The sequence below is a fragment of the Carcharodon carcharias genome, chromosome 37 (genome assembly GCF_017639515.1).
Source record: "Carcharodon carcharias isolate sCarCar2 chromosome 37, sCarCar2.pri, whole genome shotgun sequence".
Lineage (NCBI taxonomy): Eukaryota > Metazoa > Chordata > Chondrichthyes > Lamniformes > Lamnidae > Carcharodon > Carcharodon carcharias.
Window position 1 is genome coordinate 8,539,214 of NC_054503.1, and position 27,180 is coordinate 8,566,393.

Here is a 27,180-nt window from a genome sequence, read left to right on the forward strand (position 1 = left end):
TTCCTTTAATGACCTCAGGGCATTCCAAAGTTATTTACAGCCAATGAGGTAATTTTTGAAGTGTAATCACTGTTGCACGTTAGGAAACACAGTAACCCAGACAGAATTTCAGGATTCCACAAATAGTAATGAGATTATGTTGTTGGTTGAGGGTGAAGTACTGGCCAGGACATCAGGGAGAATTGCCTTGCTCTTCTTCAAAATAGTCACTGAGGGGTATTTTACATCTGTCTGAAAGGGTGGAAGGAGCCTTGATTTCACATCACATCCGAAAGAAGGCATCTCTGACAGTCCAACTCTCCCTCACTGTGATGCTGGTTGTTTTGGCTTGGATGTTGTAAGGAGAATAGGCACAGTGATGTGCAAGTGATGTAATGTTCTCCTGGACACTGGAGACACTAGTGTTTGCCAGGGTACAGGCCCACAGATGTCTTGTGTCCTTCAGTATATCAACTGAGTTGTCTTTCTTCATGCACATTAGCAAACTACCTAATTGTGAGTGGCATTAGAGTGGGGCCCAAACACATCCTAACCAACCATTTGCACATGTACAATTTTCAGCAGGATCGGGGTTGGCCAGCGTATTGATTTCTTTCATTCACTAGTCCGTGAGTGCGAAGCCTTTGATACCCCCAACTGAGATCAGCCAACCCAGCGCAGACTAGAAACAAACCTGGGAGCTTCTGGTTCCATATGACCGAGTTCCACACTGGATTTACCGCTCAACGGGGGGAGCTGTATGGATCTTTTTAAGAAGTGGGTGCATTTCAGCACCCTTTGTACAAATTTGGGTTTATTATTACAAAAGTCACTTTCAAAGCTGTTACGAAGAATTACCATCAGCTCCAGCAATCCCTTTCTTCCCAAGTCTATTTGTTAATTTAAAAATTCAATATTAATATTATGACACTCATTTGAACAAGTTAATGATTCTGACAGTTGCAAAGAAACTCAATTACCAACAGCAGATGTAGTTATAAATCTAGGGGGTTAACAATATTGCTTCAACTGAGGTTAATTTATCTCTCTCACACTGTCAAGCTCCTTCAAGGTAACTCCTCTGGGTTCAGTACCCTGCATGGGTGAGAATGAAAAAAATAGAAAATAATTCAACAAGAAGAAGGTGATAACTAAGTTGAATATCAAAGATAATATCAGCAGCACAACAACACCACCAGTGCTTGACAGGGCTCAATGCTGCATCTCATGTTTTTTGTCTCATTAGCAGTTTAGCTCTGTGGTGTAATTAAGATAATGATGGGAAGGGATTTAATTGTTCCTCATTGCTGACCTGTCAGTAATGAGATACTCTTGGGTATAAACAGACTTTCCAAAAGGACCTTCTCTTCTGTCAGTTTAGTGGAAGCTGTATCATGTTCCAAGATTTGACAATTAAGCATAACTGTTTGACATCTGGAGTGGTGCTGGGGATCTCTCCCAGCTCCTGGGTGCTCTTAAATTCTCCAGCAATAATGAATCTTACCGTTTTACAAGGCAAAAAAGCACTTTAAGAGCAGATGGGGACTTGACTCTTAAGTCTTTCTTTTAATTAAAGGAAATTATTAAACAGTATTTTAAATATTCTGCTACAAGTCTACAACTAAAGGCTTGCAGTTAAGTGTAGAAACTATTCGCTAGCTGTGTGCAGCACTGGCTTCGTTTTAATTTGACTGTCAGGATTGGATTCTTCTCTGAATTACTGTCTCTTTTCTGGCAGTTTTGGGAGCATTAAATGGAGAAGGATAATCAGTAATAGTTACTGCTTCAGATTTGCTGGACTAACATTGCACCAGAATTATCCTCCCAATCAGCAGCCTATCCTGTTTAAAGACTGGTGCCAATCTCTCAATTAGACAAACTTTACTCCACTAGGTTAGAGTAAAGATTATAAAAGATAATTGTGCCCTACAGGCAGATACCTGCTCACCAGCATTTAAAGACTTGAAGTTCTTGGCATGACTTTTTCTGAAAGCTGCACTTTCCCCAGAGAGTCTATTGGAGAGTTATGTCAACTGTTGATTGAAGACCTCCAGCCTACTTCCAACAAGTAAATGGTCCTGTTTGCATTAAGGTCACACCTGAAATTCTTTGCCGATCCTTCCCAGCAGCATCTTATGATCAGGAAGGTACACAATCCATATTCTTCCAGGATGGTTGATTGGTGATTCCGCCTAACCCCTTCAGTCATAGCTTACAGCGTTAACAAGGGCAGAGTACTCTGTGACACATCCCTCACACCTTGACCAATCAAAGCCTCCACAATAATTACAAGGATTAAATTAGGAGTGTTGGAATACTCATTACTCACTTGGATGGATGCAGTTACAGTAAGACTCAAGACCTTTGACAGAATCTGGGAAAGAGCAGTCTGCTTAGTTGGCACGCCTGTCACTGGACTTAATACTGACTCCTTCCATCACTGACGCACTGTAGCCACAGTATGTACAATCTTCAGGGTGCACTGCAGCAACTCACCAAGATTACTTCAACAGCACTTCCCTCCTCTGTGACCTTTGCCATCAAGGCAGGTTTCTGCCTTGGTTCAAACATGGACAAAAGAGCTGAACTCCCGAAGTGAGTTGAGAGTGAGTGCCCTTGACATCAAGGCAGCATTTGACCAAATGTGACATCAAGGAGCACTAGCAAAACTGGAGTCAATGGGAATCTGGGGGAAAACTCTCCGCTGGTTGGAGTAACTGCAGGGTAATGTCCTTGGCCCAACCATCTTCAGCAGCTGCATCAATGACTTTCCTTCCATCATAAGGTCAGAAGTGGGGATGTTCACTGATGATTGCACAATGTGCAGCACCATTCATGACTCCTCAGATACCGAAGCAGTCCGTGTTCAAATGCAGCAAGACCTGGACAATATCCATGCTTGGGCTGACAAGTGGCAATTAACATTCACGCCACACAAGTGTCAGGCAATGACCATCTCCAACAAGAGAGAATCCATCCATCGCCCCTTGATGTTCAATGGCATTACCATCACTGAATTCCCCACTATCAATATCCTGGGGGTTACCATTGACCAGAAACTGAGTTGGACCAGCCATATAAATACTGTGGCTACAAGAGCAGGTTGGAGGCTAGGAACCGTGCGACGAATAACTCACCTCCTGACTCCCCAAAGCCTATCCACCATCTACAAGGCACAAGTCAGGAGTGTGATGGAATACTCCCCACTTGCCTGGATGAGCGCAGCTCCCACATCACTCAAGAAACCTGACATCGTCCAGAACAAAGCAGCCAGTTTGATTGGCACCACATCCACAAACGTTCACTCCCTCCACCACCAACGCATAGTCACAGCAGTGTGTACCATCTACAAGATGCACTGCAGGAATTCACCAAGGTTCCTTCAACAGTACCTTCCAAACACATGACCACTGCCATCTAGAAGGACAATGCCAGCAGGTAGATGGGAACACCACCACCTGGCAGTTCCCCTCCAGGTCACTCGCCATCTTGACTTGGAAATACATTACTGTTCCTTCAGTCACTGGGTCAGAATACTGGAACTTCCTTCCTAACAGCACAGTGGGTGTACCTACACCACAAGGACTGCAGCAGTTCAAGAAGGCAGCTCAACTTCACCTTCTCAAGGGCAACTAGGGATGGGAAATAAGTGCTGGCCCAGCCAGCGAAGCTCACATCCTGTGAATGAATAAAAAAAGACTTGGTTTTATAATGAAAACAAAAATACCTGGAAAAACTCAGCAGGTCTGACAGCATCTGCGGAGAACAAATACAGTTGACATTTTGAGTCCATATGTCCCTTTATCAGATGAGGTCATTCTGATGAAGGGTCATACAGACTCGAAACGTTAACTGTATTCCTCTCCGTAGATGCTGTCAGAACTGCTGAGTTTTTCCAGGTATTTTTGTTTTTGTTCTGGATTTCCAGCATCGGCAGTATTTTGCTTTTATTTTGGTTTTATAATGGCTGTTTTTCATCAGTGCTAGTTAATAACCTGGAATTCTCCACCCAACAACATAGGAGCACCTTCTTCAAAAGACATGCAGTGATTTAACAAGATGCTTAACTACTACCTTTTCTATGGATAGACAATGAATGAGGCCTGACCAGCAAACCTTATATTCAGTTAAAAAAAAAACTTCCAAACCTCCTCTCTTCCACAGAAAACACCCCAATGAATTAAATCCTCACAATTAAATTCCAAGCCACTGAAATTATTTCACCAGTTTGCTTTTGGACTCTCTCAAGGGTAAAAACATCCTTCACTTGATTGGGTGACCAGAATGCCACAGAATACGCAAGATTGTCTGACAAAAACCATGCTTAGTTTTAGATAAATAAAATCATTCATCAGTGCACATATCTGGTCAAAAAATGGTGCTAGAAAAACTGTCATAATAAGGCAATAACCATCATCTAATGAGATGAACTGGGCAACCTTTAGTATAAACCGAGTACTCATGGCTGGAAGCCATGTGATACGATTTATATCCCACAAGTGGGCTGACCTGTATCTTATGAGTGATGAAGTTGTGAGTATGAGTGACAGTCGGTGCCAAGAGTACAATGCAAATTGCTGCCCACAGCTCATCATGTATGCTGTATATTTTACAACGTAGGCAAGCAACTGAAATTAAATTGATAAAAGTTAGCTGTAAATTTCAATTTGAAATAGGAACAGCTTACATTGCTCGCCAGTTCTGATGATGTGGAGGTGAATTTCTTTTTCTCATAGTGCTGCCTGCTCACATTTCCATTGAATAGTGCAGGAGTTGGCATTATCCTATGTGGTAAAGGAAGGTTTCTCTTCTGTGCTCTTCTGTCCTCTAACATTATCATAGAATATAGTTCCACGGATAAAGTTAAAGGTGACAGACGGAGGGAGAGAGAAAAAACAGAAAGGGAGGAAGGAGAGAGAGCAGCTCTGTTAGGGAGATTGTGCTGAGTGAAAGCAATTTTATATGGCAAGGGACTTGGTCTGAAGTCTTCCCATCCTATTATAAATCATTTATTAATTAAGAGATAACGTTCTGTTGAGAGGAGTGTATGAGGCAATAAAAGTCTCATAAGGCTGGATAAGTGCCAGATCCACAGGCCTCAGCATTTTAGCTGTGCGCAATGCTTTTACACAGTATTCACTCTAAACAAGGACACTGTATCCTGATTTACAAAACGCAACAGTAAAATTAACAATCCAAATTTTGTAAAGGACAGCACAGGCCTGGAATTAAATGTGCGTTAACTGAATTCTAACCCAGGGCCACCAATAGTAAAGGATAGCCCAAAACAAGGGTGTGTGTACTGAACCAGAAAAGAGCACAAGCCCAAGAACTAACACCTCATACTTGCTCAATCTCTCAACTATCTATTCAATACATTAAATATTTCTACACTATTGCCTCCTACCATAGTCCATTTCAGGCCACACATTTATCACTCTCTAGGTGAAGAGATTTAAACCGCTTTAGCTCCTTTCTCCTTCTAAGCACTAGCCAGTGTTCATTGTTCTTGAGTTGGTAGTAATCTCAGATAGACTGCGACTGTTCAATTTGTTTTGAATTTTGAATGCTTAAATAGTATCCTGTAGTCTTTATAACAAGATTATAAATCTTTATCCTCTTCTCATAGTTTAAATTTAGAACTGCAATTCCCTCACATTGTTACAAAGGATATACCAAAACCAATGCTCTTGTGCATTTTTGCTATCAGGAGCACTGAGTAGAAGTTTGTGTACTTGTTTTTTGTCATGCAGCCAACCTGATTGGTTGCATGTGCCAGCTTTATATTAAATTTTCCTCCAAATTATCCTCAATAGAACAATAACTTGCATTTAGGTAAAAGAAAAATACTATGGATGCTGGAAATCTGAAATAAAAACAGAAAATGCTGGAAAAACTCAGCAAGTCTGCCAGCATCTGTGAATAGAGAAACAGAGTTAACATTTTGAGTCCATACGACTCTTCTTCAGTCATTGACTTGCCAAGCCCAGTAACTGAATAGCTTTCCAGCAGCTTCATGAGACTCAGGATCAGGCTCCTTACATCAACAACAAAACGAAACTTGTCAGAAGGCCAGCAATTGGGAAGATCCTTTTAGTAAAACAATAGAATAAAGTTGCATTTTGATGATCCATGCTCTGAGTGTTTCATCAACTGAGCATTTCCCCAGGGCTTTGAGTTCTCTCCCATTCTGCCCAGACCTCCACTTATTACTCATCTCAACACAGCACTAAGCTGTGCAATTCCTGATTAATATTGAATTAGCAGCTTTCAACAGGACAACATTTTGGACACTACATTTGGTTCTCAAAACCAAGTGGCTATGAATGGGAATAAAAAAGATAGCCATAATTTCTGTTCACCACCAAGTGACCCAATTGGGAGAACTGCAGGTGGGAACAAGGTGGGATTTATTGAATGTTGACGTTTAGGCTCACCAATGCCAAGTAGGAGAGGTACCTGAACGTTGCAGAGGCCTGTGAAACAATACCCAGTAAGAGGCAGTGCCTTCAGGACAGCAAGAAAGAGATAGAGAAAAGCACACAAAAAGTTAAATGTACTTTGTCTTCATGACCTGTACCAGAGCAGACATTTGAAAGTCCTCATCAATCATCAATTGCAACTAAATATCTGTCAACCTGCACTATCTTTATAACTTAAAGTATGTAGAATAGGATTTGCTTTCATCTCCAAAATCTGAAGAATTTCAGGCAACTAAAGGCTAAATCTCATAAGCTGTCAAATCTGTTATCAAAGCAATCATAATCAAAAAAAACTGATCCTCAGAAGGACAGGTGGTATTTAAGTATTGGCCTGATAAATCAGCCTTAGTTCTATTAAATTTCACAAGATACTGTCTACCAATTAATCCTACATTAATCTTGCATCCTGAGATTAAATAAATTATTCACCCCTCGAGATTTGCAATTTTCAGATAGTAAGATTGCTTATTACTGAAAGCATGGCAAGGACTCAAATCTGGTGAGGTTTGAACAGTGTTGACTGCTGAAATAACTTGTTTTCCTCAATTCCATTGTATTACTCGCTTGACTTTTGGCATGGGCTACGTTCCCAATCAATGTCTTATTAAAGGTAACTTCCAAGAATGCTGCGTATGGAGTGGGGGAGATGTGCTTCAAGCCTGCAATTCCCCTACACAATGAGTTCCTAATTTCAGACAGTCATTGATGGCATTTTGACCCCAAACACTTGCCACAGGATAAAATCCAAATTATAGGGCCAACAGTTTTATCTTAGTAGTGTGAGACCATGTCACCAATAGTCAGGTCAGATACTGCCTAAACCTAAGTGTCACCGATTTTATCATTCAGCACTTGGCCAAACACGAATGGTCCTATACCACCATCAAGGCAATCAGGGCCTTTACTCCGAAGACCTGGAAATGCCCAGCTGGATGACCAAGAAGCACCTGATTTTCGACCATCACAGCTGACCTCACTTTCCAGAACATACAGACCTTCATCATCATGAGGAGAGCCAACAACCACAAGGTTGGAGACATGTAACAGCATGCTCTTGATGTCTCTCTTAAGCAGCACCGTCTCACTTTCACAAAGCTGGCCTGGTAAACAATTCCATTTCATCCATTACCCCATCCAGTGCTTTAAGAAAAACTTTACTTCCATCGTTTCTGTTGTGAACGATTGCAAGCTTCAACAACTCTTGGATACCAACGTCCTTCTGGATCCTTCACCCTCCGACCCTATCCTACCTTCCAATCTCACCCCTTGCTATGTTTTTACTATTTCCGCTGACCTACCCCTCTGACTCTGAATGATCAGCCCTCATTAACTCTCTCTTCATTCCCTTACAGCTGCACCTCAATGAATTTCGAGCTTGGCAGGATGCTGAGTGCTCCGCTCCCATCACCTTTACCTCAATGCCCAGGAGTCTTGCCCCAGGTGAGTGGATCCTTTTCCAGCTTTCAGAATTCTTGTTCCACTTGGATCGCTCACTCTGGTATCTTACCCTTTCTAAATGTTTTCACTGAGATATGTTGGTGTGACATTGGCCATCTCAACTTCTGTGCTCCCTTCACCCACTCTAACCTACCTTCCTCTGAATTTATAGCACTCCATTTCTCAGATACAACTCTCACATTATCATTAAATCTGCTGACAAGGGTGGCGCTGTTGTTTGACAAACTGACCTTTACCTAGCAGAGACTGAATGCTAATTCTCAGACACCTCTTCCTATCTTCCCTTGGGCTCTGACCCCACCATCTAAAATAAAGCCATTGTTTCGATGACAGTCATTGATATAGTTCTCACATTAAATTTATTCAATGTCCTAACAGAAATGCTTATGAGAGAGACACTTTATGGATAGAAAGGTGGGATACCGAATGGCGAGCGGCGAGTTTCAATTCTTGGATATGCTGATGACATTATTCTGCTTGCTATCTCAGTGGAGGAGCTACAGGAGTTGGTGGATCATCTTGTTCAAGTTAACTTCAAATACAGTCTCCTGATCAATAGTGACAAGACAAAGGTGATGGGGATGGATAGAAAGACCTGCAAGATTCTGATTAACGGAATTCAGTTTGAACAGGCTGATATCTTCCGACCCAAGATGACATGGATGGATTATCTCAGAACATGGATTGCCCTCTCCATGGGACAGGTAGTGAGGGCAGCAAAGAATAGAAAGCAGTGGAGAAAGATGGTTCATAGTGCAGCCAACCCTCAGAAAAAGGATAGATGAAAGACAGTTGGTCAGATAGATATTGATATCATTCCCTCTAGAGATTGATCCTTCTCAGTCTCTAACCTCATAGTCCCCAACCTCCACACAGCCCATTTCTATCACTCCCAACATCCACAGACAGGTCTGCACTGGCAGACTCATCCTTTCAGCCTGTTTCTGCCCTATTGAACTGATTCCTTGCTATCTCAACTGTATTTTCTCCTCCATTTGTCCAGTCTCTCTTCACCTAACTTCCATAACTCTTACAATGCCCTCTGCAAATTAAACAGCTTCCAGTTTCCTAGTCTTAAACATCCCCTTTTCATAAGGATGTCCAATCCTTCTACCCCTCCATCACCTACCAGGACAGTCTGAGAGTTGGCCACTCCTTCCTTGAATGGAGACCCAACCAATCACCATCCACCACTGCTGTCCTCCACCGGTTGAACTCGTTCTCATATGGAATTACTTGTCCTTTAACTGGACTGACTTCCAAACAAAAAATGTTGCTATTGGAACCTGTATGGGTCCTATGCCTGCCTTTTCATCGGATATGTGGAACATTCTTTGTTCCAGTCCTACTCAGGTTCCTCCCTCGCCTCTTTATTTCTTACACTTCTGTTACATGACTGCATCAGCGCTGATTCCTGCTCTCAACACAAACTAGAAAATGTCATCAACTTTACATGCAATTTCTACCTTCCCTTGCCTTTGTTATGGTGATATAATGTTCTGAAACAGCAAGCGATCATGATGTTTTTCACTTGCCATATGGAAACTGGGATATCTCTCCCTCTGTAGAGCAAGAAGAGAAGGAATAGCACCGAATCCTAGCTTGATCGCTACTCCTTTGGAAAGTCAAGAGGCCAAGTTGAAAATGGTCTGCAAAAAGCCCCCTCCCATATTATGTTGCCGTTGGAGGTCAATCATCTCAGTCCTGGGACATTGCTGCAGGAGTTCCTCAGGGTAGTGCCCTAGGTCCAACCATCTTCAGCTGCTTCATCAATGACCTTCCCTCCATCATAAGGGTCAGAAGTGAGGATGTTCACTAATCATTGCACATTGTTCAGCACCATTCGCAACTCCTCAGACACTGAAGCAGTCCGTGTCCACATGCATCAAGACCTGGACAATATTCAGGCTTGGGCTGATTAGTGTAACATTCGCGCCACACAAGTGCCAGGCAATGAACATCTCTAACAAGAGAGAGAGAATCAACCTATCTCCCCTTGACATTCAATGGCATTACCATTGCTGAATCCCCCAATATCAACATCCTGGGAATTACCATTGACCAGAAACTGAACTGGACCAGCCATATAAATACTGTAATTACAAGAGCAAATCAGAGGCTGGGAATTCTGTGGACAGTAACTTACCTCCTAACTCCCCAAAGCCTGTCCACCGTCTATAAGACATAAGTCAGAAGTGTGATGGAATACTCTCCACTTGCCTGGATGAGCTTGTGCAGCTCTAACAACATTCAAGAAGCTTGACAGAATCCAGGACAAAGCAACCAGCTTGATTGGCACCTTATCCACCATTTTAAACATTCACTCTCTGTCCAAAAGTAAGCTATCAACAGTTCTGTAATGATCCCAGCTGATGTTACTGCCTGGACAAGCCAGATCCTAGGGTGCAACCTGGTTTGATAGGTCCTAACTTATTTTTTGTTTAAATACGTGGAGGGTGGCTCCTGAACAGAGTCACAGGAGTCAGCTGATGAACTTTTAACAAAAGAATAAAACATTAAAACATGAAAAGATGAACTATATTACAATACTCTTTCATCCACAACTGTACCTTTACAGATATATACAGATTTGTAAGGTTAACACAAGTTACAAAAGCTATCTTGTACTCCAACGTTCACATTAAGTACACAGTGCATGTCAACCAATAGGCAACCTGTGGTCAGACACACCACACTCCGAAACCAAGTGACAGATGCCACACCAAAAAGATGCTATGGATCTCTCCTCAATTCCCTCCAGCACTTGTCACACCATGAGCCACCTGGTCTCAATGAACTCTACCTTTCACATGTGGTTTCCAATCTCCACTTTCAAAGAACTCGCTTTGGAATCGTCTCCCAAACATTGCCTTCTCTCGGACACCTTCCAAAAGGGTCCACCTTCAGGGTTTTGACCTCTCCTTCTGATGACCCTCTCCCCTGGATTGCCATATGCATTCAAGCTTCCTTCTATGTGCTCTCTCTCCAATGCTCAGCCATGTCAACAAAACACCACTGCTTAACATTCCCATAGTAAAAAGTTACAGACCTTCAGCTGTCTCCTTGGATCTTCTGGCTTCTCACAGGCCTATGTTGCTTTAAATCTGCATCCTGCAGGATTTCCCTTTAAGCTTGGAGCCTTTCTCTGCTCCTTACTCTTAACTTCATTGAACAGGACCTTTCCAGATTCCTGTTTGTTGCTTTTGACTAGAAGGTCTTCTCGGGGCCCCTCTTCTTCTGTTCTTTGGGAAACCTGCTTCCTGCAGTTCCCTCCTGTCCAGCTTCTCCTGGAAGCTGGTTTTAACTTTAGTTCGGGACTTGCTATCTGTCCCTCTTCCTATGCTACTTCTGCTAGCAACTCAATTCAACTTTAGAGCACACTGACCAATTGAACTCAACCTGCTTTTGGTTTCTCTGTCTGTATGTGCGGGATCTCCCTCTCTGGACCCATGTTGCTGGGCAACAACACAACTTTTTCTACCTTGTTTGTTTTAACTCCTATTCAAGAGTCATAAAATCTCATTAAAATGCAGGCATCTTTTAAAGTGAAACTAAAACTCAGGTTGCATCCTTTTAACCCACAAATACAGAAATACAAATTAAACTGACTTAAAGCTAACACTCATTCCTGACACCCACAAATACAAATATAACTTACTTAAAGTCTTTCTATTTCCTATCAGTTCTCATATCTCTCGTGCTCTATTGCCATTCTGAAACTCACGATGGTGACTGGTAAGAGCTATTGAACATCATATCACAGTCACGACACAGCAGCTTTGTACTTTAATACCATACTCCATTAGTAGGCATACACAGTACAATCAATTCTCCAAATCAGAGTCCACTTGCCAAACAATCAGCACTCTCTTCTCATGCAGTATAAATTGTTGTTCCCTTTACATTTGATATTCTTGTGAATCTGCCCTGATGAGTGAAAGATGAAAAGCTTCAACAGCATTTCTCTTTTTATCTGCAATACTCAAGTTCTGTACTACCAAACAACAATTCTCCAAATGCGTCTTACAGGTGGAGAGCCCAATTGTCCACAGGCTGTGCACTTCAGGAAATCACTGGCATATTCTGCTGATTTTCCCTGCATTTATTTTAATCATCAAAAAACTGTCAACAGTGCACCAACAATTTCCCAAAATGCATGGCCAGCAGCCAAAGCCCTCCATCCATACTACGTATTTAGAAACTCAGCCTTTGTAAATTGATTGCCCAAATAAATTTCCATATCTGGCTTTATACTTAGAGGGCAAATCAAATCAGTTCTTGTACGGCATGTCTTATACAATAACATTATATAATACTAATGCAATTGACATAAACTGGCCCTGGTAATCAGAAGTAATTTAGACACTGGGTTGCATGTATAAAATCCTATTTCAACAGTTTATACCAAACTGACTTTTTTTAAAAAAGGGCATAAGTTTTCTTTGAAGATTCCATGAATTCTGAACACTGATTTGAATATAAATGTCTTGATATTTTTGATATATTAAATTTGATCAAATGCATACTGTTAAGAAAATAATGCTGGATTTACTTGGCTTGCTGCAAAGAGCTATAAAGAGTAAGGGAGTGCACCCCATGTATCCTGGCCCACATCTGTCCCTCAACAAACATCACAGACCCAAATTGTTAATTTTGTTTCTACCTTCACAGATGCTACCAGACCTGCTGAGTTTTCCAGTGTTTTCTGTTTTAATTTTAGATTCCAGTATCCACACCATTTTGTTCTTGTGTCACTAAAACCGATGAACAGGCCACTAACATATTTCTGTTTGTGGGAGTTTGCTGTGTGCAATTGGTTGCCGCATTTCCTACGTTACAACAGTGACTACACTTCCAAAGTACTTTGGTGGCTATGATGTCCTAAGGTGGTAAAGACGCTAGAGAAATACAAGCTATTTCTGCTGAGTTCCAAGAGTCCATGGGTGAAATTGTCCTAGATTTGCACTAAGTGCGATAGCATCCGTGAAAAAAGTTGTCTTACCCCGCCAGCCACAATGAACAGTTTTCACGCCATATCACCCGCTTCTCACCTCATTAATTATGCAGCCACAGGAAACATGCCATCTCACTGGCAGCAGGCCTCTGATTGGCCCACCACATCACTACCTCACTACTTCCTTATGCCAGGTGCTATATTTAAACTGCAACCACGTGCACACTTCTCAATGCTTGCAGCCCAAGACTGCTCCAGTGAAGACATGGCCCTGAAAGCCAAGAAGAGATCGGTGACCCATCACTGGGATGCCTTTTGGAGGCCCACCGTGATGTCCTCCAGCCTTGGTCTGCCTGCAGGAGGTCCAGCATTCTCACCACTCTGGATTGGGAGGCGCTGGAAGAGGTAGTCAGTGCCAACGTGGCACAGAAGAGGTTGGCCATCCAGTACAGAAAGAGGACGAATGATCTCATCCTTGCCGCCAAGCTAAATTAACCATCTCATCGCTCTAAACTCGCACATTCACAAGGTCATCACACTTTCACTGGCATCTCACTCACTGCCAGCTCAAGGGACATCGCTTCTCACTCTCTCGCTCACACCTCACAACTCCATCTGGCCTCATCTCCTTTGGAGGCTGCCTTCACAGCCCTCACCATCTTGAGGCCACTTGCACAGATCAACATGTGCCCCCCACACACACCCTGGATACCCCCCTTCCCCAGCACAGCTCTCATCCTGCAGCCTCTTCCCTTGCCTGAGGCCACTTCTCCCCCATTCCCAAGCAAACCCTAGCCATGCAGCCGTTGAAAATTCACCCCGCATTATGGTTGGTCTGGTAGGTAGAGACCTGCACGTGAACATCCCCCCAAAAAAGTGATGTGGTGCTGCCTGCGAAGCCTGGCACTGATGACCACAAGTGCTGCCCACAGCAGAATAGGCAAACAAACCTCAAAGTCCTGAGCAAAGTGCAGCTCTGCAGGTGCCCGTCGCTTTTGTTCAGTTGTGAAACAAATTGGCGTGCCCGGATCATTCAGCGTGAGGGGATGGTTCTGGAAAGCAGGGCTTATAATGAGATGCTAAAGTACTGAAATTAGGTTCCCGAAGTACAGCAGCAAAATTCCGCCCATTGATGGGTGGAGTGGACAATCACAAACTGGTTTCACAACAGCGTTAAACCAATTTTTGGCCTTCTCGCCATATTGTCCGCTCACAGTATGCCCACATGTTGCCCGCCACCAATGGGACCGGACGATTCTGCCCCATGTTTCTGAGGCATACTCAGCTGTTATGTGTATTTGACATTGCCCAGCAGTGGATTCATAGGCCTGGTTTTACTTAATTTGACAGGTCTGCTGCCAAGCTTGGGAAAACAGCCTCAACACTGGGATCTTGATCCCTGATTATAAATGAGAAGATATAAAAGCAGCTTCTGCCCAAAGCCTGTTCATGTGCAGTCAAATCTCTGGTTTGTGCAAGCCACAAACACTGGACAATAACTTTTCAAAGCACACAGTATACATGGACTGTTTTAATTGGAACATTCACGACGGAAAATACTCCAAGCTAACCCACTGAAGTAGTTTATTTTTAAGATTGGGTCTTCTTCAGTTTTTATAATTTTGCTTTTAACTAAAATTAAAGCCTGTCATTTAATATCAAACTGGTTTAGCTACTTCAGACAGGAAAATGCCAATGAATGGATCCTTCCTCTCTGGTTTCCTCTGCAGTGCTGTACTAGGACTTGCTGGCAAGCTGACCATTTTACACAGTAGTCTGTTATATATGCAATAAAAGCAGGGCCTCATGCAATTGTACAACTTGGTGCAGAGTCCTATTTTAACTATAATCATCACTGACAAAAGCTTTATTGTGTTTCACTGCATTCTCCATCCAGATTATCCCAACTAAATAATCCTTTGACCATTCTTAGGGCAAATACCTGAGAAACGCTTGTCACATAACAAGGAAGCAGCCTCAAATAAACTATGGGAGGCAGTTGTGGCCACGTAACAGTAATAACACAAAAGAGGTTGTGGTTGGCAAGTTATTCAACGGCTGTTAGGCAAACTGCAATAGAAAAGCTAAGATACCGAATCTCCTCGTACCACATTTCTCCAAAAGGTTAGTTCCAGAGTTAGTTTCGTCTCTCATGGACATATTTTCGAATTTCATATTTTCTGCAATTTCAAAAGCAGGGAAGTTCTCCTTGGTGCCCTGGGCTGAAATTTATCCCTCAACCAACATCACTAAAACAGGTAATCAGGTTATTATCTCATTGTTGTTTGTGGGAGTTTGCTGTGTGCAAATTGGCTGCTGCATTTCCTAAATTACAACAGTAACTGCACTTCAAAAAGTATTTGATTGCAAAGCACTTTTAGATATCCTCAGGTTATGAAAGACGGTACAGAAATGGAAGCCTTTCGCTTAGGACAACATTAACTAAAGCATAGGAACCCACCAGGGGCATTCAGCAAGGGAGATAACCAGGCCAAAAAATAATTTGTATCTTTGTTCCATTCCTCATGTAGAAGCACACCTCGGTGCTGTATTAAAGAGAAGGAGCACACCAGAGTGCTCTGTTGTACTGTCTGGTTTAGCACTGTACTGTACAAATCAGTACAATTACAGATTTGACCCTCTTGCTGTGTTGACCCTGGAGTTCCCATTTCTGATTACTATGCAGTGGCCCCTGATGGAAAACTTGTATGTCAGATGGAGTTGACAGGAAATGAGAAAACAAAGGTTTCAACAGTTCTGGGCTACTCTCATAACTTGCTAAGTAAATGCACAGCTTGGTGGTACTACTGAAGTAAAAAAATCCAGATTCCTGGTTTGATCGCTGCTCGGTATTGCATTAGCTGTTCTTGGCCAGACAGAAGTGGTGCTACCTTTAGCCTCAGGCCATGTATCAGCAGTTCCACTGTGCAGTGACTCCTGCATAGATTTGGACATCAGTTGAAGGCAGGGCCACCTGCAGCTGTGATTCTTCCTGACTTTCACTACCTATCGGTCAGGAAGAATGGGAACTTATTCAAAGCAATAGACAGCTTCCAACAACAGAATTGTTTCTCAGCAGCAATCAGCACCTTCAGGAGAGGAGGAAAAACACAGGTGAGAAAACTAGGATCTCCTGCTTGTTTTGCTAAGAAACAACAGGCTTCCTACATCGCCTGCAGACTTATTTTTAATTAGTTACTGGCCTGGGAACAATTACTGTATAACCATTGTTAAACAAAATGCTTCAGTCAAGCACAGATTTGAAGCATGTTTGTATATTAGCATGTAGTGCCGACCCTTGAGGTCAGTCAGAATTAGGGAAATTTATATAAAAATAATGGAATTGGCACATTGTTTACTGTGATTTGCTTCTGTCAGGGTCAAAATGGGTCTTTCTGGAATGCAGGAAAATTAGAAAAACAGATCATCTGAGAAACTTGAGAGATGGTTGACAGAACTGACATTATTGTTACTGGAGTATGCTGCCACTTACACCACCTCATTCCTAATTCAGCTGTCTATGTCTTGATCCACTTAATGGTTTTCCAATCGCTAGGCAGTTTCCTGATGAAATGTCTTCGTCTACCATATCGAATATTTACACAACATTGCAACCCAATGGGGGATCCAGCAAGCTGAAAATCTAGCTGACAATTTGTGGTGATCCTTTTTTCACTGTGGTGTATCTGAACATTGCATTAACCAGACCAAAAATGTTCAATCACGAATAAAGCTGATTCACACTATCCCAATGTGTGAGCTAGAAATCTTCTGGGTTGCTATTTCATGGGAAAGGACATTTTTTTGAATGTATTTACAATCCAGCACCAAATAAGAAATCCTTCCAAGATGTTTAAGCTGTTACTAATGCATAGTGAGTGGGGGGAATTAGTGCCCAGCAGTTACATCATTTGATTCTTTTACAAACACCACGAATGCTAAGGAGGATAAACCTTTATTGATAATTCCTACTGCAGTTTAGCGGTTACTGAAAATCACAGAGACTTCTCCACTTAGAATACTTCACAATCATTGAAGCCGAAAGGTCCTCGGTGAAGTTATGGGCACTTTTTTTAATGCCCATAAGTTTCAGGGCTTGCAACTTTGGTGAGATGTTAAGCACACCTAATTCCTTTGGTCATGCAGGGGTAATTATTAATTAGCACTTCTCCAAATCACTGAACTTTATCTCCAGCCTTCAAAGACAGCCTTTCTGTACCTTCTGTATGATTGATCACTCCAAGACTTGATACCAGGCTAAGTGAAAACACTCGCGAATATGTCAGCGAAATCTCATCTACAAGAATATCTGGAAACAGAATCACCAAAAGACTACTTTATGTTGAGAACAGTGGAGTGGTTCAAAGATTCTAAATGTATTGCATGAGCTGGTAATGCTGTAATTGTAACATTTTTACTAATTCATTGCAATAGCGCGCGATCAAACATTACATGACAAACTCTAAATGAACACACAAGAATTCCTGCCAGCTTTGCTCCATTGATAAAGAGTTCAACTCCACTCCCCTCCAATGAACAATAATTGGCACCACCCAAACTTCTCCCCTCAGGTGGGCAAGATTTTGACACCTTTCCCTCCCAGCTTAATCTGCATTTCTTGTTCTAACTGACCAATTGAGTGACAATTTCTTTCCCCCAATCCTCCACCAGCTGCAGATGCCCCTTTGCAGGTTCCTCCTGTCCTGCTTCATTTCCACTGTTAGAGTAATTCCCTCTATTTCCTATCCATAACGCTTCCTTCAATGCCTCAACACTTTACCCCCATTGCTCTAAATATGCTCTCAGCTTCCTTTGCTTCTTGCTGCTGCCCACCCACCCTCCCTCCCCACAGTCTTTGCCTTCCTGCCCTCTTCCCTTCCTTTCTCTTTTGGCATTTCATCCTTACCCTCTTCCCATTTCTCTCGCTCCTCTTCCCTACATCCTCTATCCCTCCTACTTGCCTTCACCAGTTCCATATTCCATTGCCCACAATGGAACTATTATCACCCCACATCCCCAAGATTTCCTAATAGTGCTTCGATTGAAAACTCAAATTGGATTTGAACTTCATGAGGCATGTAGAAAACAATTACGATTAGTGGTTAAAAAAAGGAAAGGAATACAACAATCACACAATGCAACTCAATTTAAATCCCCTGTGAATGCTACACTGGACAAATGGCATGAACAATGCAGCACTGAATAAGAGGTGATGTAATCTGAAACTTTTGATAAATTCACCCTTAGCATTTCAAGAAAATTAAGATGAAAATTTGGTGGTTTCTGCAATATGAGATGAACTCATGCGGTTCAGAAATTCCAAATTCTTAGCAAGTTGCTGGCTGTACAGAATTCTACACACACACACACACACACACACACACTCCAGGCCATTATGCATCTCTACACAAAGAGCATGCAGTGAAACCATGTGCAAAATGAGCCACTCGGCTAGATTTCACACCCAACGTTCAGATTTGGCTGCCAGTCTGTTTTATTTGGCTCTTGTGAGAAGCCTGGCATTGAGAGAGAAAAAACAAGAGTCCAATCTCTGCCAAGTTACAGAAGACTGTGCTTCTTTCAGCCAAATCTTATAAAGTAGCAGAGGATGATACAGAGCTCAAGTAATGTGAGCAGCTAATTGCTGGCTATTTAAATTATACTGCGTGCAATTCAGCAAGGAACTGAACTCAGCAGAATCACAACCTACTCCCAAATGATAGTATAGGAAATATCTGACCACTCATTGCTGTCTCCTAGACCTTGTCCTCAACTGACCTAGTTCTATATTGTGATGCAAGTAAGCTAAGAAGTTAACTACAGTGGGCAATTCACAAGGTCTGTTGCACTGGACTTTGTTTACAGCTTTTTCATTGTTTAGAATTGGTTACTGGAATAACAACACAACTTGCATTTATACTGTGCCTTAATGCAGTTAGACATCCCAAATCGCTTCACAGAAGCATCATCAAACAAAATTTGAAACTGAGACACAATAACCTGCTCACTGACGCCCAGTTTAGGTTCCACCGGGGTCACTGAGCTCCTGACCTCAATACAGCCTTGGTTCAAACATGGACAAAAGAGCTGACCTCCCGAGGTGAGGTGAGAGTGAATTTCCTTGACGTCAAGGCTGCATTTGACCAAGTGTGGCATCAAGGAGCCCTAGTAAAACTGGAATCAGTGGGAAGCAGGGGGACAACTCTCCACTGGTTGGAGTCATACCTAGCACAAAGGAAGATGGTTGTGGTTGTTGGAGGTCAGTCATCTCAGCTCGAGGACATCACTGCAGGAGTTCCTAAGGGCAGTGTTCTGGGCCCAACCATCTTCAGCTGCTTCATCAATGTCCTTCCATCCATTATAAGGTCAGAAGTGGGGATGTTCGCTGATGATTGCGCAATGTTCAGCACTATTCGCAACTCTTCAGATACTGAAGCAGTCCATGTCCAAATGCAGCAAAACCTGGACAACATCCAGGCTTGGGATGACAAGTGGCAAGTGGCAATTAACATTCGTGCCACACAAGTGTCAGGCAATGACCATTTCCAACAAGAGAGAATCCAACCATCACCCCTTGATGTTCAATGGTATTATCATCACTGAATTCCCCACTATCAACATGCTGGGGGTTACCATTGACCAGAAACTGAGTTGGATCAGCCATATAAATACTGTGGCTACAAGAGCGGGTGGAAGCTAGGAATCCTGTGGTGAGTAACTCACCTCCTGACTCCCCAAAGCCTGTCCAACAGCTACAAGGCACAAATCAGGAGTGTGATGGAATACCCTCCACTTGCCTGGATGAGTGCAGCTCTGACAACACTCAAGAAGCTTGACACCGTCCAGGACAAAGCAGCCGGCTTGATTGGCACCACATCCAGAGACATTCACTCCCTCCACCACTGATGCACAGTAGCAGAAGTGTGTACCATCTACAAGATGCACTGCAGGAATTCACCAAGGCTTCCAAACAGCACCTTCCAAACCCATGACTACTACCATCTAGAAGGACAAGGGCAGCAGACAGATGGAAACACCACCTGGAAGTTCCCCTCCAAGTCACTCAACATCCTGACATGGAAATATATCGCCGTTCCTTCACTGTCACTGGGTCAAAATCCTGGGACTCCCTTCCTACACCACATGGACTACAGCAATTCAAGAAGGCAGCTCAACACTACTTCTCAAGGGCAATTAGGGATGGGAAATAAGTGCTGGCCCAACAGCGAAGCCCACATCCAGTTAATGAATAATAAACAAAGGAGATATTAGGTAACCTAAAGTTTTTCAAAAAAGTAGGCTTTAAGGAATGACTTAAGGGGAGAAAGAGAGCGAGAAGACAGGAAGCATTTAGGGAGGGCATTTCAGTTCCTAGGGATCAGGCAGCTGAAGGCATGGCTGCTAAGGCTGGAGCAATAGAAATCGGGCATTGCGTGAGAGGCCAGAATGCAAGACTGCAGAGATCTCAGGGGGTTGTAGGGCTGGAAGGGATTAGAATCATAGAAACTTACGACATTGAAAGAGGTCTTTTGGCCCTTCGTACCAGTGCTGGCCCTTTAAAAGAGCAGTCATATTTAGCCCCACCACCATAGCCCCACCACCATGCTCATCTTCTGTCCCTAATCCTGTAAGTCCCTCATCCTCAAGGACCCGTCCAACTGTTTTCAGGTAGAGTGTTCTCCAGGTTTGACTTGAGTTACAGAGACAAAGCAAGACCCTGGGGTGGGGTGGGGGTAGTGGGTGGATGTGGTGGCGGTGGTTTGAACACAAGGATAGAGACATTTAAAACCAAGGTGGTGCCAGATGAGGAGCCAAGGTAAGTCAGTGAGCAAAAGGAACAATGAGTGAAAGGGTGCGAATTAGGATACAGGAGGCAGAGTTTTAGATGGTGGAAGATGGGAGGCCAGCCAGGAAAACACTTGAATAATGGTAATAAAGGCATAGATGGGGGTTTCATCAGATGATGAAGCAGGGCAGAGATGAGTGACATCATGGCGGTGGAAGTCGAGGTCTCGGTGGAGAGGACAAAACTCCCACAATGGTCTGAACATCTTACACTCAGTGTGTCCATATAAGCGAACATCTAATTACACAATAACATAACCTAGGAATGCAGTGAAGGGGTCCTTTTGTTATCTAGACTAGATAGCAGAGGCTAGATTTTCAAGTTTACTGCCTGGGTATTAAGCGTTGTCTGAAGGAAGTGCAGAATGAAGGGAGGTTTGTATGTTGCAAAGGGAACCTGCCCAATTTTCCTTCCATTGCAAGGTGTCTCTCCTGTTCTGAAAGCTCACTTTCCATTTAGCACAACATCACCCACCCGCTGCCAAATCTCGCAACCTTGCATTTCCCTGCATTAAACTACACCTGTCATTTCTCCATGTCTCCACCCATTAATTGAGCTTGTCAAGAACCTTCTTAAATCTGTGGCATTAATATTCATTGTTTGCTGCTGCCCCCAATTTGGTATCATCTGCAAATTTGGATACTTCTGCAATCTGCCCTTTTGTGGACTTTAATCAATGTATTCCGTCTCCTGAGAAAAACGATCAACCAAATGTGAAATCTCCTGACCTTGCTGGCTGACCTTGCAAAATTTCAAGCTCTCAATCTAACATTTGAAATTACTTAATCAACCCCAACCAGTTGCACTACACAGGAAATGCATCCATAGTTTCAGCCACACTGGAATTACCTTGCTCAGTTTAGAGTTCATATCATGCCTGCAGATATCACTATAACCAGCCAGGGCTTACCAAGATACTAGCCCTAAATAGTCATAAAGAGTAAACTTAGTCAAACAAATAATTTTACATTTGAGATCTGTTAGCTGGAAGGCAATGTTCAATGAAATGTAAATGACTTGTATCTATGCAGTTGTAACTTAAAGAATTCCTGATAATGTAACCCAAGAGTAGAACTGTACACAAAATGCTTACACAAGCCAAAATTCCCACTGCAACCATTCATAATGGATGCAACTCAAACATAATATCTCAAATCAGAACTAGCAATCTGTCTGACATGCACCTGGGCCACAAAGATAGGAAGGTGCCAGGATTGGCTCCTGGTCCCTGTTGAGTTTGATCAATCAGTCAGGGTTGCACGTAGAAACATTAGGTTGAACCAAAAGCACGAAAGTTTCGGGAGAGAAGAATCAGCCACAGAGTCCTTGCTCTTCATAAATATCCAGTAATCCCTGCTGCAAAGTGTCCATGTGGAGACAGGATTGTGCTTGTCCATGTTGCCCCAATTATCAAACATCCAGCCAGCAATCACTGTCTCAAATTACCCATGAAGAATGGTTATTTTGGCAATGTACTTTTTAAATTCATTCATGGGAAATGAGCGTCGCTGGCTAGGCCAGCATTTATTACTCATCCCTGATTTCCCCTTGAGAAGATGGTGGTGAGCTGCCTTCTTGAACTGCTGCAGTCCATGTAAGAACATAAGAAACAGGAGGAGTAGGACATTCGGCCCCTCTGCCCCACCATTCAGTAAGATCATGGCTGATCTGCCCCAGGCCTCAACTTCTCTTTCATGCCAGCTCCTCATAGCCCTCAATTTCCTGATATTTCAAAAATCTATCTACCTCCTCTTTAAATACTTACAGTGATCTAGCCTCCACAATTCTCTGGGGCAGAGAATTCCAGACAATCATTACCACTGAGAGAAGAAATTCCTTCACATCTCAGTTTTAAATGAATGTCTCCTTATTCTGTAGCTATGTCCCCTAGTTCAAGATTCCCCCATAGTGGAAACATCTTCTCAACATCCACCCCATCAAGCCCCCTCAGAATCTTGTACATTTCAATAAGATCACCCCTCATTCTTCTAAGCTCTGAATAAAGGCCTAATCTGTTTAGCCGTTCTTGATAAGTTAACCCAGTCTTGGTCACCCTGCAACCATGTCTGTGTAATAGCTACCGAGACATATTCATTTGTTTGTTTTTGTGCCATCGACTCATCTACCTTGTTACAAATGCTGCATGCACTCAGACAAGGAGCCTTAAGCTTTGACTTTTTAACATTATTACTTATTCTGGTTCTAATTTCTGCTGCACTCTTCTGCTTATATTTTCTGCCCCTTCCTGTGACACTTTGATTATTGTTCGCCTCTTCACTACCCTGCACCTCTGCTCTCTCGTTTCTTTTTGATTTTTAAACTTCCCTTGAATTGAACCCTCCCCCCTACTAATTATTTAAAGTTCTATCTACAACCCTAGCTATACAATTCGCCAGGACACTGGTCCCAGCATGATTCAAATAAAGCCCATCCCAACGGAACAGCTCTCTCCTTCCCCAGTACTGGTGCCAGTGCCCCATGAATCAGAACCCATTTCTCCCACACCAATCTTTGAGCCACACCTCTCTAATCTTATTTACCCAATGCCAACTTGCACATGGCTCAGATAGTAATCCGGAGATTATTACCTTTGTGGTTCTGCTTTTTAATTTATCCCTGAACTACCCGTAGTCCCCCTTTCCTCATCCTACCAATGTCGTTGGTACTTACGTGGACCACAACAACTGGATCCTTCCCCTCCCACTCCAAGTTCCTCTCCAGCCCAGAAAAGATGTCCTTAACTTTGGCACTATCTAGCAACACGGCCTTTGGGACTCTCTGTCTTTGCTACAGAGAACAGTATCTATTCCCCTAACTATGCTATCCCCTATTACTACTACATTTCTCTTTTCTCCCTCCACTTGAATGGCACTCTGTACCACAGTGCTGTGATCAGTTCGCTCATCCTCCCTCCAGTCTGTGCCCTTGTCCACACCGAAAGCAAAAATCTCCTACCTATTGAATAAGGGTACTGGCTGAGGCTCCTCCAAAGCTAAATTCTGGATCCCTATACCTGCCTCACACACAGTCACACCCTCCTGTCCCTGACCACGGTCCAAATTTGATGTCATTAATCTAAAGGGTGTGACTATCTCCTGAAATGCAGTGTCCAGGTAATTCTCCCCCTCCCTGATGTGTCGTAGTGTCCGCAGCTCGGACTCCAGCTCATCAACTCTGAGCCAAAGTTCCTCAAGCAGCCAACAATTGCTGCAGATATGGTCACTGTGGATCGCACCGGTGTCCACCAGCTTCCACATATTACAGCAACACATCGGCTGCCCAGCCATTTCTACTCTATTTAATTTATTAATTTGGATGTCAAATATTTAAAAGTGAATTTCTTAACTGTACTCTTCAGCTGTAATAACGTCTCCTGATTTAAACCACTTGGCCAATCTAAAGAGACATGGAAGAGATACCCACCAATTACCTACTTGTTTTCCTTTGATGTCACACTTCGGCTCTGACAGCGAGAAACAGGCCCTCTGCCGCCGGTTTTTATCTCCCACTGCCCTGGTGTCCGTGTGCTGAACTCCTGGCTCCCCTTGCTGTTTTAAGATGAGCTTCTGGCTCTCCTCACTGTTTTAACTATAAGATAGCATACTTTTATACTCTCTGAACTTAGCCTCTGAAAACCTGATTAAGCCAGTTATCTAATTAACTAGTTGTAGCTGCAAGCAAAGCCTATATGAGTCCTGTTTTAAGGCTGGACTAAAACTCACCTTCTTCAAACCCTAACGACAACTTTTAATTAATTGCTAAAGTAAAGAAAGGCTAGTTTTAGATAGAATTTAACCCTTAATTTAACCCTTAAACTCCCTCAGTTATCAAACTCCAATTGAAGCACTCGGCTGCAGTCCAGTAGGTATACCCACAGCGCTGTTAGGGATTGAGTTCCAGGATTTTGACGCAGCGACAGTGAAGGAACGGTGATATATTTCCAAGACGAGGGCAATGAAAACTACACTCCACCAAAGACAAGAGAGGACAAGATATTTTTTAAATCATTGCCCTCAAGCAAACTGATCACAGTAAACTTTTGCTTAGATTTTGCTCAGATTTCTAGTATCTGCAGTCGTTTGCCCATGTTTTAAAGTCCCTCATTTGCATCACAGATGATTTTACTATAAATTAATTTCATATAAGTCCTAGACCTTTTCGAAAGATGTCAATTCTATTGCTCACATGATGAATGTTGTGTTCCTTCCTATTAGGCCACATCATGCCTTCAGCAATGAGCTGTGATCTATCTGATAGGCCCCTGAAGGGTTCCAGTCAAAACAACACAGGTTTGAACAAAAAGGCCCTTTGGAGTTGTGGGAAATCATCCCATCGAGGTCATCAGTCTTAGTCTAGGGGACTTTGAGATTACAGCAGCATTACTTCTCGCAAAAAAGTGCCTTCAGGAAGAGGGAGCTTATTGGCTGTGTCACCAAGTATTCAGATCCATGTTCCATGATCTCTAGCTGCACAACACTGAAAGTTCTCAATCATTTGCAGAATTCTTCAAAGTAGTCAAAGTGGAGCAAGGGACCCCTCAATGGCTCATTTTATGAGTCACCTTTAAGGACTCTTGTATAGTTGCGAGTGGACAGCTTCACTGCAGTGATAGGAATGATGTATGGCTTGGGGTAGGGACCAAAAGACTGGAGAAAATTAGCTGCAAAACTGCTTACAAAATCATGTGCATTCTTTGTAAGTATTCTATTTGGCAAATATAGATCTTGTTGAGTTTTGCAGTTATTGTTCAATTTAAAAAAAAGCATTGTTATAAAAACAGTTTACAGTATATTTCAGATCACATGTTTATCACAAACTCCTCAAAGTGAGCTCAGATCATTTAAAAATAAACCTTAAATAAGAAGTTCTGTCGAAGGGTCATGACGACTCGAAACGTCAACTCTTTTCTTCTCCGCCGATGCTGCCAGACCTGCTGAGTTTTTCCAGGTAATTCTGTTTTTGTTTTGTGCTAAATTTGAGTTGCTTCAGAAGCTGCAATGCAAAACCAATTGCATGGCCTGATATGGAACAACAGAGTGCTTTATTCTTCACAAGCACCCTCCATCATGACAAAGAAATATTCCAGGCCTGTGACCTGAACATCTAACTCAGGAAATTGGAGCCTTTTCAAGTTCAGCACTTCACTTTGTTTTCTCATGGCAAACGTTAAAACATATTATCTGTAACATTCCGCAAGTAATCAAAATGAGACAGATGCAGCACAAGGCTTTTACTGAGTGTTTGTGTAATATGACTGCTGTTTACAACTTGTGATGGTTTCTGACGTTCATATCAAGTGTATATTCCGATTCTCAAATCTTCATTGTTCTATTTTTCCTCTCTCCTTGTTTGAGGACTCCTGCTGGGGTATTATCCTTCCCAGAGCTCACTCAATACTTAACTCAAATGGCCATTCTACATATTTGACTCTGGACCGTGAGTGGGGCTATTACTATGAAGGACAACACAGAAAATTCTAATTCTTACCTCACGTGAGGCAAGAATCTGGAGTCATACTTTTCAATAGGTATCACTTAATGGTCAGGACCCTGACTGATTGTCCTCAAGTCCTAGGACCATTTCAGGAAAGAAATTCCATGCTGTTTCCAGTGCTTTAGCAGCATAGGAACTGTGCTAGCAGTTTTTGCAGCAAGGACACTCGGAGGGAAATCATTTCTGGCAAGAAAATTTGGAGAGAAGACATGCCTGACACTTGAGTACCTATAGCTCACTGCTAAATTTGTTTGCGATTCTAAAGCAGTTCTTTGACCTGCCCACTTGAAATCACTGGCATCATTTACATGTGGCTTGCTGTCAGCCAGTGCTCAGTAAGGATGAGGGTTTCCTGGACTTCATCTTTAATGTACTCGAGGTAAGTTACACCAATTTCAATGTGATGTAACAGCTTGCTGTTGGGGTCATCTGTTACAGGTGGAAGCGAGGAGTTCCTGACAGAGAAGAACATGCAGGGTCTCCTATTGAAAATTTATGTGGTGGGAAATACTTCTTTTTCTTGCATTCTGCCTAGTGACACCGACATTTGTTTCTGGGTATCAGTGCCATGAGTGATTATTCTTGGTGACCTAGTGGCCTCCATACCCAGGAGGCCATTCATCCTACCTTCGATTTCTCCCCTCCAGCAAGACGTGGCGATCTGAACAAGTGAAGTTGTGCCTTCTCTTCATCTCGCTAATGCCTCGCCTGCTACTCTTTGGCCACAGATGACACTTGAATATTCACAATTCTGTCTGAGTGTACTAGAAATTTTGGTAAGTCGTGGAATTAATCAATTTGAGCGAGCTATGAAAAAGCCAAGTAGTGTTTCTGCTTTGTCCACATCTGCCCCAGTATTCTGCGAATATGGCAGGCTAAGTGGTGCATTTAAAAGTCTGCACAGTAGTTTCCCCACGTTCAGTTGCTTGCAGCTTTCAATTTGATTTTACACCAGCACAGGCACAAAT

General features: G+C 42.7%; 1 protein-coding gene across 1 annotated transcript in view; it reads right to left on the reverse strand.

The window, feature by feature from the left end:
- Positions 1-27,180, reverse strand: part of LOC121272970 (ADP-ribose glycohydrolase MACROD1-like) — a 904,756-nt gene that overhangs the window by 443,788 nt on the left and 433,788 nt on the right. The window lies entirely within an intron of this gene.